This window comes from Nomascus leucogenys, chromosome 5 (assembly GCF_006542625.1).
Source record: "Nomascus leucogenys isolate Asia chromosome 5, Asia_NLE_v1, whole genome shotgun sequence".
In the NCBI taxonomy this organism is placed as follows: Eukaryota; Metazoa; Chordata; class Mammalia; order Primates; family Hylobatidae; genus Nomascus; species Nomascus leucogenys.
In genome coordinates, this window is record NC_044385.1 from 20,972,590 (window position 1) to 20,986,839 (window position 14,250).

Here is a 14,250-nt window from a genome sequence, read left to right on the forward strand (position 1 = left end):
CAGGTCACAAAACTATCATCTTTCCTTTTGGAGCAGGAAAGGAGAGAAGAAAGGGAGGGAGGTGACAGGAAGCAAAAACAGGAACACTGCTTTTCACAGAGTGGTGGGAAGACAAATCTTTCTACAGCCTTTGTACCTGTATCTATATTTTCTAAAATATTCTACGAAGAACATGAACTACTTTTACAATAGAAAATAAATGTTATAAAAATAATATCGGGTTGGGTGAAGAGGCACACGCCTGTAATCCCAGCACTTTGGAAGGCCAAGGTGGGAAGATTGCTTGAAGCCAGGAGTTTAAGACCAACCCGGGAAACGCAGGGACATCCCCATCTCTCCAAACAAAAAAATTAGCCAGGCATGGTGGTGCACCTGTAGTCCCAGCTACTCAGAAGGCTGAGATGGGAGGATCGCTTGAGCCCAGGGATTTGAGGCTGCAGTGAGCTATGTTGACATGACTGCACTCCAGCCTGGGTAACAGAGCAAGAAGACCTGTCTCAAAAAAAAAAAAAAAAAGATAAAATAAAAATAATCTCAAACATCTTTTGTTAAAATTTTAAAAAGTAAGCAAGCACACAAATGTATTCCCCATCCCCCAAGTGCTTGTCCAGAGCAGAATAGGCGAGGGTTAGGCAGCAGATTGGAATGGCATAAACATCACCTCTCCTTGTTTAGCCACTGTCCTTCATCAGAAGACAACTGCTCCTAACAGGCCACCAGGCGGATGGAATGTGGCACCTCCACTTTGGAGAGAGAGGCTCAACTGCCCTTCTCGGGACAGTGGGAAAAAAAATCACTTGGGAGAAGCAGCGGGTCTGCCTGCCTTCCCTAACGTTGGCCTCTGGGTTAAAAGACAGAAATAATGAAAGGGTGCTTACCCCTGACCCTCAAAAAAACAGGATCCTAGTTTAGAACTGGGTAGTAAGTGCAGTGACCACATTTTTTGCAACAAAAATTAAGACACATAATTAGTGTCCTTCTAGGGCAGGGGTTAGCAAACCGTGGTCCTCAAGCCAAATCCAGTCCTACTGCCTGCTTTTTTGTCAATAAAGTTTTATTGGAACACAGCCTGCTCACCCATTTATAGATCACGTATAGCTCATTCGTTTACATATGTATTGTCCCTAGCTGCTTTTTTTTTTTTTTCTTCTTTGGCTACAACAGCAGAGTTCAGCAGTTGCAAGAAAGATCTATGACCCATAGAGCCCAAAATATTTACTATTTGTCGACTCATATTCTAGGGCAAGAGTAAAAACCACAGCTGTCCCAGGAAATTTGGAAGGTCACCAGAGTTGAATGAGAACACCCCAATAAGGCTCATGTTGGGGTAAGGACCCCCCGTTATAGCTCTGTTCCTGACTCTGAGAAATGGGCTCACCTCACCAGACAGAGCTGCCCAATACCCACAGCCCCTAGGTGAAACCAGAGAAAGGCAAGCCACCTGTTACTGTATTATCCAGGCCAGGGTGGCCCCTAAGTGCTGCTCATGAAGGGGCAGGCCTGGGGGGCTGGGAGGGGGTGTCCAATGCCAACTTCCCTCCTCCTGCCGTTTCAGGAGGCTCACAGCCTAACTGCAGACACTCACATTCCCCCTCCACATTGTTGGTCCACGGCTTGGGCTTGGGCTTATAGAAAATCATCCACCATCTAATCATTCCTTCATCCCTCCACTTTCTCAGCCTCCTTTACAAGTACCCCCTTGCAAGGCAAGCATTGACGTGGGTGTGGGGTCGGGGGTGGTCAGAGGAGACACAGAGGCAGACAGGGACGCACGCTGCTGCCTCTACCCCATGCCCCACACAGAGTCCCTTCTGACTGCAGGGCGTTGGTGGCCTCCTGGTGAGCCACACACGCTGGCCTGTCTGCCCTGGCAGAGAGGTCTGAGCTCGCCATGGCCCTCACACAGGTCTGTACCCACAGCCTCTGGATGTGGGTCATGCCTTGTAAGGAAGGGAGTATCCAGGGCTCAACTTGCCTTCTAGGCTAAGGACTTCAAGTTCCCTTGAAAGTTGCTTCCAGACTACTGGGGTTTTTCTTTGAACTGTTTAAAAATTATACATTCTTGTGCTAATAACATAAACAAGAGCTTGTTGAAAGCAGGCACCGAATCTCATACTGCTAAATTTTTCTTAAAAAAAAAAAAAAAAAAAGCAAGCAACTAGGCACTGACATTCTCCCCCATGAATGAAACCAGTTCCACAGATGTTTTTATTTTGTGAGCAGCAGAACCAGCCCACCACGCCAATAATAACTGCAGCTGCTTTTGCTGGGTTTAGTATATGCCAGGCTCTGGGCTCAGTGTTCTACTTAGCACAAAGATGTATTAATTCAATCATTTTCAAAAGGTAAATCATGCCCATTTTGCAGATGAGGGTGCTAAGGCACACAGTGGTTAAGTAATTTGCCCAAAGTCATATAGCTTTTAAGAAGTAAAGCTGGGACCTGGATCCATCATGGCTCAGGAGCTAGGCAACCTGTTTAACAGGTAAAAGGAGAAAAAGAGCAAAACAGTATGTTTTTGATGTCCCAGGCTACAAACCTCCATTCTCCATCCATTGGAAGATTAAGATATTCTTTGGTTTTCCTGGGTGAGTTGCCCTGTGGTGAGCACTGGGTTGGGAGCTGGGCAGGGTTGGGGGTGATATAAAAGCAGCAGAAGGCAAAGTTCCAGCCTCTGATGATTGTCCAGGGAAAGACCCAACACTGCGAGCGAACCTGCATGGGCTCAGAGCTCCAACCACAGGCAGGCAACAGAGGGTCCCGAGCAGCCTCTCCCACTCTGTGAGTTGATATAGCTGACGACACACAAGGCTTTTAAAGGCCAACCAGCCAAGCGCAGGGTCCTGATGGCAATTTAGTTTTCTGACTAAAAACCTACTGAAGTTTACTGCTTAAAACATTGAAATTTAAAATATTTGGCTCAGGAAGTGATACTGGTGACATGGTTAAGATGCTCTGAGGTTAGGTGACCTGGGTTCACATCATGACTCTGCCACTGACTTGCTAGTGTGACCTAAATCAAGTCATGTGAGCTTATCTTTGTGCCTCAGTTTCCTCATCTGTTCTTGAAAGGACTGGATAAATCCATGTAACAACATTCAGGACATACAGTAGGTGCTTAAAAACCATTAGCTAATGCCATTAGTAGTAGTAGTAGTATTGCAAGCACACAGACATTCTGGAATGAAGTTCAGACTCGGTGAGACCAGAGGTTAGGGTGAATGGGATCAGTCTGGACAACCCGCGGTTGTTCCTGCCGGGCACAGTCTCACACCTGAGTTGGGAGGAAGGCTGGGCTGGGGGAGGACCAGTGTGGTTTATTTAGTGCTGTGGTATGAGGCATCCAAGCAGACTGCTTGGAAACCAGGGACACAAACGTCCACTGGTATTCCTTACCACTTCATCTTAAAGGAGAAAACAGCATGGGAGGCTTTTGCCCAGGTACATTCAGGGAGAGGCAGTTGGGAAGAAAAACCCCTCTAACTCCCACAAACTCCCCAGCTCCGAGCCACGGAACACTCTCCTGCCAGCTTCCTCTTCCTAGAATAAAATCCACGTTCATCATGCCAACGCCTGCTCAAATGGCTCCTCTACCTGTAGATATGTATGTAGATATATATATAAAACCCAAACTCCTGCGCCTGAAGTCCCAGGCCTCGAAATCAGGCCCCCGGCCTCCTTTCCAGCCTCCAGCTACGCGCGAGCCATGTGAGCACACTCCACTCTGCAGGTCCTACTCTCTCAGGCAGGCCCACTCACCTCTTCATCTCTGTACATCTGAAAACCCACCCATTAGCCAAAGGTGAGGGCCTTGGGGCTGGGAATCAGCTCTGCCCTGACCAGCTGGGCTGCTCCAGGCACGTTCTTGAACCATCTCCGACCTGTTTCCTCTCCTGGAAATGATGGTATAAGTTATTATATTGTCCAATATAAATGGAGGAGTGGGTGGACACACTTTGAAATGTGTTAAAGCACCATACAAATTCAAGAACGTATTCCTATTCAGGCCCTTGATTCTCAGCTCTTCCATATTTACTTCCTCCTGACAGCTGATCTAACTCGCTGGTCAGATTCCTATGTTGTAAGTTACTCTTCTTCTTGCACATGGACCTCTCTTCTCTTCAAACTATAAGCTCCTTGTGAGAGGCTCTTGTCTCAGACAACTCTTACTCTTCCCACTCCACCCACACACACAGATTGATCCACCCACACAAATTACAAGCGTTGACTGAATTCATGAACCACTGCCACCCAGGAAGGTAATTAAGGATCCTAAAGTTGAGGTTGAAGGGTTTCTTTCAACGTTTCTTTCAGACACTTACAGGGTTGTCTTTAAATCTGGCCAAAATACTGTGGGTGGCTGTGGTAGGCTGAATAATGGTGTCCCAAAGATACCCATACCACAATCCCCAGAACCTGTGAATGTTACCTGCAAATGGGACTTTGCAGATGTGATGAAGTCAGGGATCCTGAGATGGGGGATTATCCAGGTGGGCCCAATGTAAACACAAGGGCCCACATAATAGGGAGGCAGGCAGGGCAGAGTCAGAATGAGGTGATGGGAGATAGAAGTGAGGCTGGAGTGATGCCATTGTGAGGAAGGGGCCACAAGCCAAGGAATGCAGGCAGCCTCTAGGCTGGAAAAGGCAAGGGGTCAGATCCTGCCCTTGAGCCTCCAGAAATGAACCAGCCCAGCTAATACCTTGATTCTAGCCTAGTGAGACCAATTTCAGACTTCTAACCTCCAGAACTCTAAGATCATACATTTATGATGCTTTGAGCCACAAAGTTTGTGGTAATTTATCACAACAGCCACAGGAAATTAAAGCAGATCCTTGGGTTGGGGAGAGGGGCTGTATTCTAGAATAATTTCCAGACCATTCTTCCAAATTAACTTTGGTCACTCCACAAATACTACTGAATGCCAACCAAGTGCCAGGCACCAAGCTAGGTGGTAGACTACCCCACAGAGAGCTCAGCACATTCCTGTTCTTAATGACGGAGTCCTGTCGACTTTCTCTATATTGGGCCCATACTACATGCCAGGCAGATAGATATATATATATTTTTTTGAGACAGGGTCTTACTCTGTTGCCCAGGTTGGAGTTCAGTGGCATGATCACAGCTCACTGCAGCCTCAACCTCCCTAGGCACAGGTGATTCTCCTGAGTAGCTGGGACTACAGGTGGGTACCACCACACCTGGCTAATTTGTTTGTATTTTTAGTAGAGACAGGGTTTCACCATGTTGCTCAGGCTGGTCTCGAACCCCTGACCTCAAGTGATCTGCCCGCCTCGGCCTCCCAAAGTGCTGGGATCATAGGTGTGAGTCGCTGTGCCTGGCCTGGGTTTTATATTCTTAATCTTTCAAAACACTTTTACTTCAGGTTTAATATCTCAATGAAATAGGAATAACAACAAGAACAGCTACCATTTATTATTCCCCTCTGTCTGCCTGTCACTTTATATTACCTCTAATTCTTACAAAGACCTGGTGAGGTATTATTCCCACTCACTGATGGGATAATTAAAGCTCATCAAGGCTGAGCAATCTCCTAAGGGCCAAAGCTGTGGGATGCTGGACCCTTCCACACCTGTCTGACTCAGGCTCCAGTCCTTACTTCTTATTGACTAGGAAGCTGAGAGACAGCAGAGAAGAACACTGCCCCAAATCAATAACTCCTTTTTTGTTAAATCAATAGTCACTCAATATGAGACATAAGCAAGGTTTACATCCTGAAATGTGTCTTCCTGGTTACAGAAAATTGAGTCATAAAAATCCTGGGGCCAGCTGGGATCTCAAAGGCTCTCAAAGGCCATCTGGCCAAACTCCCTGCTCTGGAAAGTTTGTCAGCTGCCAGGACTGAGGGTATCACAATTCTCAGCACCAGTGATCCCACCCACTAGAGACAAAGCTTGGTTCCAGAGCCAGTTTGATCTTAAACATAAATAGTGGAAAGAGGCAGATGCCCCACACTGAAGACTGCCTCTGGGTGTGCAAGAGCTAGGAGGAGCCATCGGGCATGTGGCCCTCAGCCTTGCCACACTCAACACCAGCACCAACCTTTATTAGCATCACTTCCAAATGCCACACACAGGCCAGGTGTGGACATGCACACATCACTGGTATGGAGGTTAAATAAACATGTTCTGCCCTGAGGTCACGTGCAACCCTCAGGCACTACATGTGTATGCAAAACCTCGATAGCTTTTAAAATCACCCAGTTAACCCAGACAAGGGGCAACCCTAGGCAGACAACAACCACACACGCAATGAGAAATGAGAAGAGGCTCAGCAGGGAGCGAGGGGACCACAGGCCCAGGAGAGGTGGCCATCTCCTTGCTGATCTCCACTCTCCCTGGTCTGGCCTGGCCAGCAAGGCCCTTCACTGCGGAGCCCCAGACACCTCGGCAGCGATACCTCTCGCCAGCTGCCTCCGTGCCCCAATGCTTCAGCCAGAATGGACCCCTGGCCCCGCCCAACACCCACACAGGTTTTCCAACTTCCACATCCTGCTCCCTCCTCCCCATGGAATATCATTTCCCCTGCTAGAATCTTGGCCACCCTGCTGGAATCTTGGCCACCCTGCTGGAATCTTGGCCACCCTGCTGGAATCTTGGCCACCCTGCTGGAATCTTAGCCACCCTGCTGGACTGGTAAACCCCACCATAGGCAAGTCATCTTTCCTCTAAACTCCCTCATCTCTTAATGGCCTAAGAAGGTCACCTCGCCATGCCTTGTATGACTCTGTGTGTGCCTGTCCCATTTCTCTTACTGCAAGGTAAGCCCCAGAGGGAGGGGCCCTCTCTTTCCCAGTTCTGTATCCCCCACGGGGTCTGGCACTGTCCTCATACACACCATGAGTATATTACCATTATGAGTCAGTGAGGCAGGGCCCAGGCCCCCAGGCTCTGTGGCTTCCTGAGCTCCCTCAACGAAAGCCCAGGACTGAAGAGACCACCGAGGAGGCTGAGCACCAGGGGAACCTGAACCTCCCAACATGCACAGCCACAGAAATGGCAGCAGCACCCCCCTGTTCAAAAAGTGATTCTTACAGGAGCAAAAGCCAGATGAGTTTCCAAGCCAGCTTCATAATCCCGCTCATGGTGGGCACACAGACCCAGGGAGGGAGCAGGGAACGCAGTCACTGCTACTGCTTCCTCTGCTTCATCCCCGTCCCTGTCGAAGACTGAGGGAAAAGAGGAGGGGCTGAAGCCAGCAGGCAGCTGTTCCTCAGCAGGCCAATCAGCCCTGGTCCATGAACCGTGAGCACCAGGTGTAAACAGGAGCTACAACAGGCCTGGCGGCGGCACAGTATCCAACCCTTGACCACATGCTGGCTGTAAACACCTTAGGGAGCAAGAGCCACAAGCATTTTTCCAATCTCAGGAAGATTAGAGATGTTTGCTCAAGCACCTGTCAAACAGTAACCACCTTCAGCTTACCAGGCAATCAACTCTTACTTTTACCCTCCTCTGAGCCAGTATCAGTGCCAAACAAAAAATGTGCCAAGCACAGAACAAACACTGGGCTGGGGCCCAGGCTCTGAGCTTGAACTTTAACATTTCTTTTCATGTGGACTGTCCCCAGGACCCCCCATCCAGCCCCGCGGACAGCAGGGACTTGCCACCAAGTCCTCCAGTTCCTAGACGACACCGCATATATTGTGATGAGGGCCGACGGGGAGGACCAACAGCAAGGCCACCAAGCGCGGGTGACCTCAGGCACACCGCTTCTCCTCCTGGGGCCTGCGTTTTCTCATTTCCTCATGTGTAAGTGAGGCGACTGACCTGGAGGAGGCCTAGTTCCCAGAGATTAGGAAAGGGCCATGCATCCCTGCAGTGCAGAAGGTCAGCAAGGAGAGCACACACAGGGCTGTTCTGAAAGCTGGGATGTAACGGGGTCTAGAAAGAGTAATGCTCAAAACAACGCAGACACTGATCCTTCTAGAGATTCTACGAAATAGTGAGAGGTGAGAGGCAGACCAACCCTGCTGTCTTCACAAAGGCAGAGAGGAGCGCTACAGCCTCTCTCTCTCTCAGGAAACACACCTCTGGAAAATGGAAAACTCCAGTGGATGGTGCAGAGGTAGGGAGAGATAAGGGACTGGGCTTTTCCATATGACCCGGAAACACCTACCTTCCTGCCTCCCTTCTACACACACCCACACACACACACACAAACACACACACACACACACACTCTCTCTCTCTCTCTCTCACAGGGTACAACCAACTCCTCAAAGGATGCTGAGGCACCTATGGCTCTTCAAGCCCCCACCCCTGGCCCTCTCACATTAAACAGAAGGCCTCGACCCCTCTCTAGCAGACCTTTGTTACTCCAGAAATGGGGGCAACCAGATAGGAGTGCCCGCACATTCTTGGCCACACCTCTCAGACCCTTCCTCTGCCTCTGTCCCATCTCCTCCCACACTGACCATCCCTCCTCCTTCCCGAAACAAGACCTTGCCCTTGACCTATTTTTTTCTTTTGCCTTCGATCTCCTTTCATAAAAGCCCTCTCCTCAAGCCCACAAGCCCACTCTCTGCTCTCCTGCACCAAACATTTAAATAAACCTCCCATAGGCTCTGCTTCTCCTCCACCCTCTGGACACGGCCACCATCTCCCAAGGACAGAGTGCACTTGCCATCTTCCCTGCTCCCTTGGCACACACTGTCTGGCCCCAACCCCAAGCTGCCCCTCTGTGACACCTGAGGGCTCAAGCCAGTGGGTCTCCTCAGCCACCCCCTTCCCCACAGTGTTTCCTGCTGGCCCCACACTCTTCCCGGAAGCCCTCCCTCCTCCCTCCTCTCTGGCCTCACCTCCTCAGCTTCCTCCCCCAGCTCCTCTTCCTCCACCTACTCCAAGGCCTTGGAGTTCCCAGGCTGGTCCTCTACACCCCTGCCTCCCTGCCAACTGCACTGGCTCCTGGGCTGCCAGAGCCCCTCCACAGGCTCTGCACTGATGCCTCCCCACCCTCAGGCCAGGCAGGACCTCTCAACCACCGAACCCACTTCCAGAACAAACCAAGTTACACATACACATACCGCATCACCGCTTCAGAGACCCACAGGCAACTGGAAAAGGGTGCAGGGAAATTTCGGAGGGTGAGGAAATTGTTCTATAGCTTGATTGTGGTAGGGGTTATGTGACCATGTGCGTTTGTCAAACCGCGCAGAACTGCACACTAAGAAGGATGAATTTACCGTATGCAAATTATATCAAACAGGATGGAAAAAAGTCCCATAGGCTCCCGTCACATCTTAAACTAAGATGACCACCTTCTCCCAAACCAGCTCTTTCTCCATCATCCAGCTCCTCCCCCCAGTTAGAAATCTCAGCCATATATCCAGCTAGTTAGTCAGTCTAGAAATTCCACCTGCATAAATTTCTTTGAATCCATGCCTTCAGTTCTATCTCCCCTTGGGGACTCAGGCCATCCTCACTTCTCACAAACCACCCCCGTGGGGCTCCCACCCCTCCATATGTGCAACTCCAGAAAGAGCAGGACCCTGGAACTCCCTCACTCCCACCAGCTCTCCTTTCCACTGGCTCTCCCGAGTTCCTGGCTGTTGCTTAACAGGAATGACAGAAGTATCTTCAGATGCCACTGTCAAATCAAGACAACTCTCTGTCTAAATATTCCTGTCTAATTTTGCACACAGCTCTTGTTTCAAAGGACAAAGATAATGACTCAGTGTCCACGGTTCTTACTGGAAAATTATCCTGCCAAGTTTTGAGCTTCCCAATAATAGCCTTCTTTAAAATTCTCTTTGAGAAAGGAGAAGTGACCTTCCTTCCTGATCCTTTTCTACAGGGAACAAAGGGCACCCAAAAGATCCCCTAACTGACCAAGGAGTGTTATGGGAAAATCCCAATACATCCCCACAGGATCAATTAACAGCAAGAAAGAGAAACTCATTGAATAGGCTTAGGATGGTTTTCCTTGCCCTGTGCAAGAAATCTCTGTTTTTCAGCTTTTCTGCATGCCTATCGGTTTGGGACTTAGAAATTTGGGGCGTAAATTCTGATTACGCTGAAGGCAAAATTTAGACTCAGAAGTAAAGCATCTTTCTCCACACACACATGAATATGTCTCTTTGGTGAGCAGGCTGATCAAAGGAGAAAAGAAAAAGAAAAGGCTCACTGACCTTGACACTGATGCTTCAAACAACTACAAAAGAACTCCACAAATTATACCCATGTCCACTCTGCTGTGTAAAAATACACATACGTATGTTTGAAATGCACTCAGCCACTCACTCCCTGCAGATGCAGGCCTGGCCCCTCCCACAGGACACGGAGCTGTCTGAGCAAAAAGTGAGGATGAATAAGGCATCTCCTTGAAGAATCACTTGTGGATAGCTGAGTTAGCCTTTGTGCCAGCACTCAGCTTAAGCATGTTTCCTATTTTAAAACTGGCCCATAGTTATTCATGTGCAAATCCCCTAGTCTTGCAGTATGCCCGAGAAGCTACCAGTCTTCTAATTCTCCAGCACCCCCAACCCAGCCAGTCACTGCCACACATTTAGCAGGCACAGTACATGCCCATGGGTGTCTACCTCCTAACTTTCTGCTTGCAGGTTTTGCCTCTGCCCTCCTTGGTGCACAGGTAGTCCAATCTACATGGCTTTTACCACTGGGTTAGGGCAGGAGGCACAACACTACCCTTTGCCTAAACCTCTCACCTACTCAAGGGCAGGTCCCAGAGGGACCCCTGGCAGCATAGGACAACTCTTTTTAGAGTCTTATCTCAGTGGTTCTCAACCAAGGGAGATTTTGCCCTCCAGGGGACATGTGGCAATGTCTGGAAACATTTTTGATGGTCGCAACGGCTAGAAGGGGTGGGGAGCGGTGCTAGTCTAGTAGACAGAAGCCAGGGATACTGCTACACATCCTACAGTGCATAGGCCAGGTCCCCCACAACAAAGAATTATGGGTCCAAAATGTCATTAGTCCACAGGTTGAAAAACTTTGTCTTAGGTAACACACTGGCTCTGAGGGAGGTGCCCATTCTGCCTGGTTCACTTTTCCTTTAAGTTGCTCAACATTAGCCCCAAATCATTACGATTCTGCATAGTCCGCACCATTTGCAAGGCTGAACAAAACACTCTAAGCCACATTGCCTGAGTCTTTTTTTTTTTTTTTTTTTTTTTGAGATTGAGTCTCGCTCTGTTGCCCGGGGGGAGTGCACTGGCGCCATCTTGGCTCACTGCAACCTCTGCCTCCCAGGTTCAAGCAATTCTCCCACCTCAGCCTCCTGAGTAGCTGGGATTATAGGCGCCCGCCACCACATCCGGCTAATTTTTGTATTTTTTTTTTTTTTTTAGTAGAGACGGGGTTTCACCATTTTGGCCAGGCTGATCTCGAACTCCTGACCTAAGGTGATCCACCCGCCTCGGCCTCCCAAAGTGCTGGGATTACAGGCGTGAGCCACCGCACCCAGCCGCCTGAGTCTTAAAGATGCTGCTCCTGTAGCTCCCCCTTTTGTCTCTCCTCAGGAGAAAGGCCTTCCTCCAAAAGAAGAGTCTCCCAAGAGCCCTCCTGCCAGGACGACCCACCCATCCACAGCGTGACAACTGGCAGGCTGGCATCAATGAAAGTTCAAATCCTTTGGCAATCAGGTAGGCCTGGCATGACCAGCTACTCAGTCCTGTCACGTAGATCCAAAGCCCAAGTGAATGTGCACAAGTTTTTCAACAGGCTGCAGGCCCGACTCAGGCTGGAAGACTGCACACAAGCCTCTCACCCTTCAGGAAGCTGACATCTCTCACCCAAATGGGGAGTCTCAACACCCAAACCTGCCCCTGCAGCACTCCCCATCGCCCAAAGAGGGTTTGGCAGAGGGGCTGTTACCTCTGTGTAATGGGTGAGAATGAGCCTCGGAAAGGCTCGAGTTTAGGGGAGTAAGCCCAAACCACTCACAAGACCCCCCAGTGTTTGGAGAAGAGGAAAGGCCAAAGAAAAGCGAAAGGAAGAAAGGATCAAAAAGGATCCCCTGTCCCAAGTTCACACAAAATTCCCCCCTGTGAAGCCCAACAGCTGGCTCCAGCCAATGAAGTCAAAGCTCTCACCCAAACCTGCAGCCAGGGGCAACGAGCCTAGAGCCCCAGACACACAGTGCAAGGGGGTCTGGGAGTGAAGAACAACATTATTAGAAAAGCAAAGCAGGAAAGTTGTATTGGCGACCAAAGGGCACCGGCAGCGGGAAGGCGGTCGGGCAAGCAGCGGGCGTGTTCCAGGGACCCAAGGCTCTGCACGTGGCCCTCGTCTCCTCCCCGAAGCAGGACCGAGGGGCTGAGGTGGACCCAGGGACGTGAGACGGCTGCAGAGGACCCACCCTGCACCTGAGGCGCCCCCACTGCGTCCCGACCTGAAGCTCGCGGCCAGCGAAACTCGCGGGGAAGCTGCGCTGTCACGTGAAGGGAATGCAAGAAGGGCTCAGGTGGGTGTTGACCCCAGCTCTGGCCGCAGCCAGACGGCGCCCGGGCACGCGGCGGGCCGCCGGGTGGCAGCCTTACCCGGCTGCAGGAAGCTGGGATCCGCGGTCACCTTCTAGCCGCCTCTGCCCCCGTCTCGGCGCGCTCGCCACCGCGCCGACGCCCACCACGCGCCCCGGATCTGTTTACCAACTCGCCCGCTCCGGGGTAGCCCCAGCGCACAAGCTCCGCCCCGCGGGCCGCTCCCATTGGCTGCGCCGCCGTCCGCCTGCCGAATGCCGCTCTGCGCGTGGGAGCGTGCTCGGCCCGTGCTCCCGGCCCGTAGCCAATCGCGACCGAGAGCGGAGCAACAGGAGCCAATGGGAGGCTACCTTAGCGGACAGGGCCCTCCCGTTCTCCTTTTCCCCACCTCCCCGCTACCTTTCCCTCTAGCAAACCCGGGCTAGAGGCCTGACTTTGGAGTTGGTGGCCTGCGCGCATGCGCCTTGAGAACGGGCGCCTTTTTCACTGCTATGCAGTGTGCGTGGCCGCAAAGGCACCCTGTGTGCCTGTTGCCTCCAGATTGGTGCTTGCTGGGCTTCTGCGCGGGCCTGGGAGGGGAGGCTGTGGACCAAGCAGACGCGACTGCGGGGCGTGGAGGGTGCCGCCGCTTTAAGGACTGGGCGATGCCTGTTCTTTGCTCCTATGTAGCAAGAGCCCCTTTACAAGGGTCCACAAGAAGCACTCCGAGGAGGGGAAGCGCGGCGGGCAAGGCCGCGCACTTCCACCTCCGGCGTCGAGGCCCTTCAGGCTAAGGATGCTTGTTTTGTGTGGCGCCATCCTCAAAACAGGAAGCCTCTGCCACCCGCGCCCCGAGGGTAGAGAGATAGTACCCTCACCGGAGTCGCTGTCCGCGCGCCGGTCTCGTCCGCGTGCAGGTGCACGCAGTCACTGACAGCCGGGGTTTGGGGGGACGCGCAGCCAACACGGGATTGAGCTCGGGTCCAGCCCTGGGCGGGGCTGCTAGGCACCGCCACCACCAGCACGCAGATTTGCCCCGTCACTCCCTCCCTAACGAGAAAAGGAACGTATGAGCCAAAGTCGGCTGACAATTTCCACTCAGATGACCCCAAACACTGGTCTGCAGCTCTGTTAGTCGTTCTTGTGGAAAAAAGAAATAACAATTTAGTTTTTCATAAAATGAAATACTCAAGCCAAAGGATTGTTCCTTATTCTGAGCCTCCCCCCGCCTTTTTTTTTTTTTTTTTTTTTGGTATTGTGAAACGAAAATTCACTCTGCCAAAAGGAAAAAAATTAAGCTGAAAGCTGAGTCATGCAAGCAACTGCCTTTCCTTTTGTTCCTAAGCAGATAGCTACAGATTAAAGGTGAAGTGTCTCCACTCTACGTTCACCTTATCTTGTGTAAAGTGCCGATTTACTGAGCGCCAGACAAATACATAATTGTTGCCCTACCTGCTCCCTTTATCGCAACATGTGGCTTCAGTAATGTGAACATACCTTCCATCTTTCCCCTCCAGCCTGCTTTTCCCCTTTAAATATTGAAGCCCTCAAAATCATCTTTGGAGAAAGGCACAGACCTGTCTTCTGGGCACGAGTCCTTCACCTTCACAACATAAATTTCTAAACTGATACAGGTACTTTTTGCTTCACAAATATTATTTAATTGAAAGTCGTTTGTTTTATATTATCACTTGGAAAAATTTGAAGTTAGATGTTCTATGTTGGTGCCTAAAATTGGGGATGGGGGCTGCTTTATTATAATGAAATCCAGAAGTGAACCTAACTTCACAGTCCCCCATCGGCTCCCCAGA

The 14,250-nt window shown here is 50.7% G+C and overlaps 1 protein-coding gene across 3 annotated transcripts in view; it reads right to left on the minus strand.

Annotated features, from left to right (window-relative positions):
• The window catches only part of COQ8A (coenzyme Q8A), a 46,670-nt gene extending 33,120 nt beyond the window's left edge, over window positions 1-13,550 (minus strand). Inside the window, exon 1 of one of the 3 annotated variants that reach the window (XM_030812779.1) lies at window positions 13,318-13,550. The gene's annotated coding sequence lies outside the window, so the exon portion shown is untranslated. Of the gene's footprint in view, window positions 1-12,372; window positions 12,684-13,317 lie in introns of those variants that run through there. The other 2 variants (XM_030812778.1, XM_030812780.1) reach the window with 2 other exon arrangements.
• Window positions 13,551-14,250: the final 700 nt, after the last annotated feature.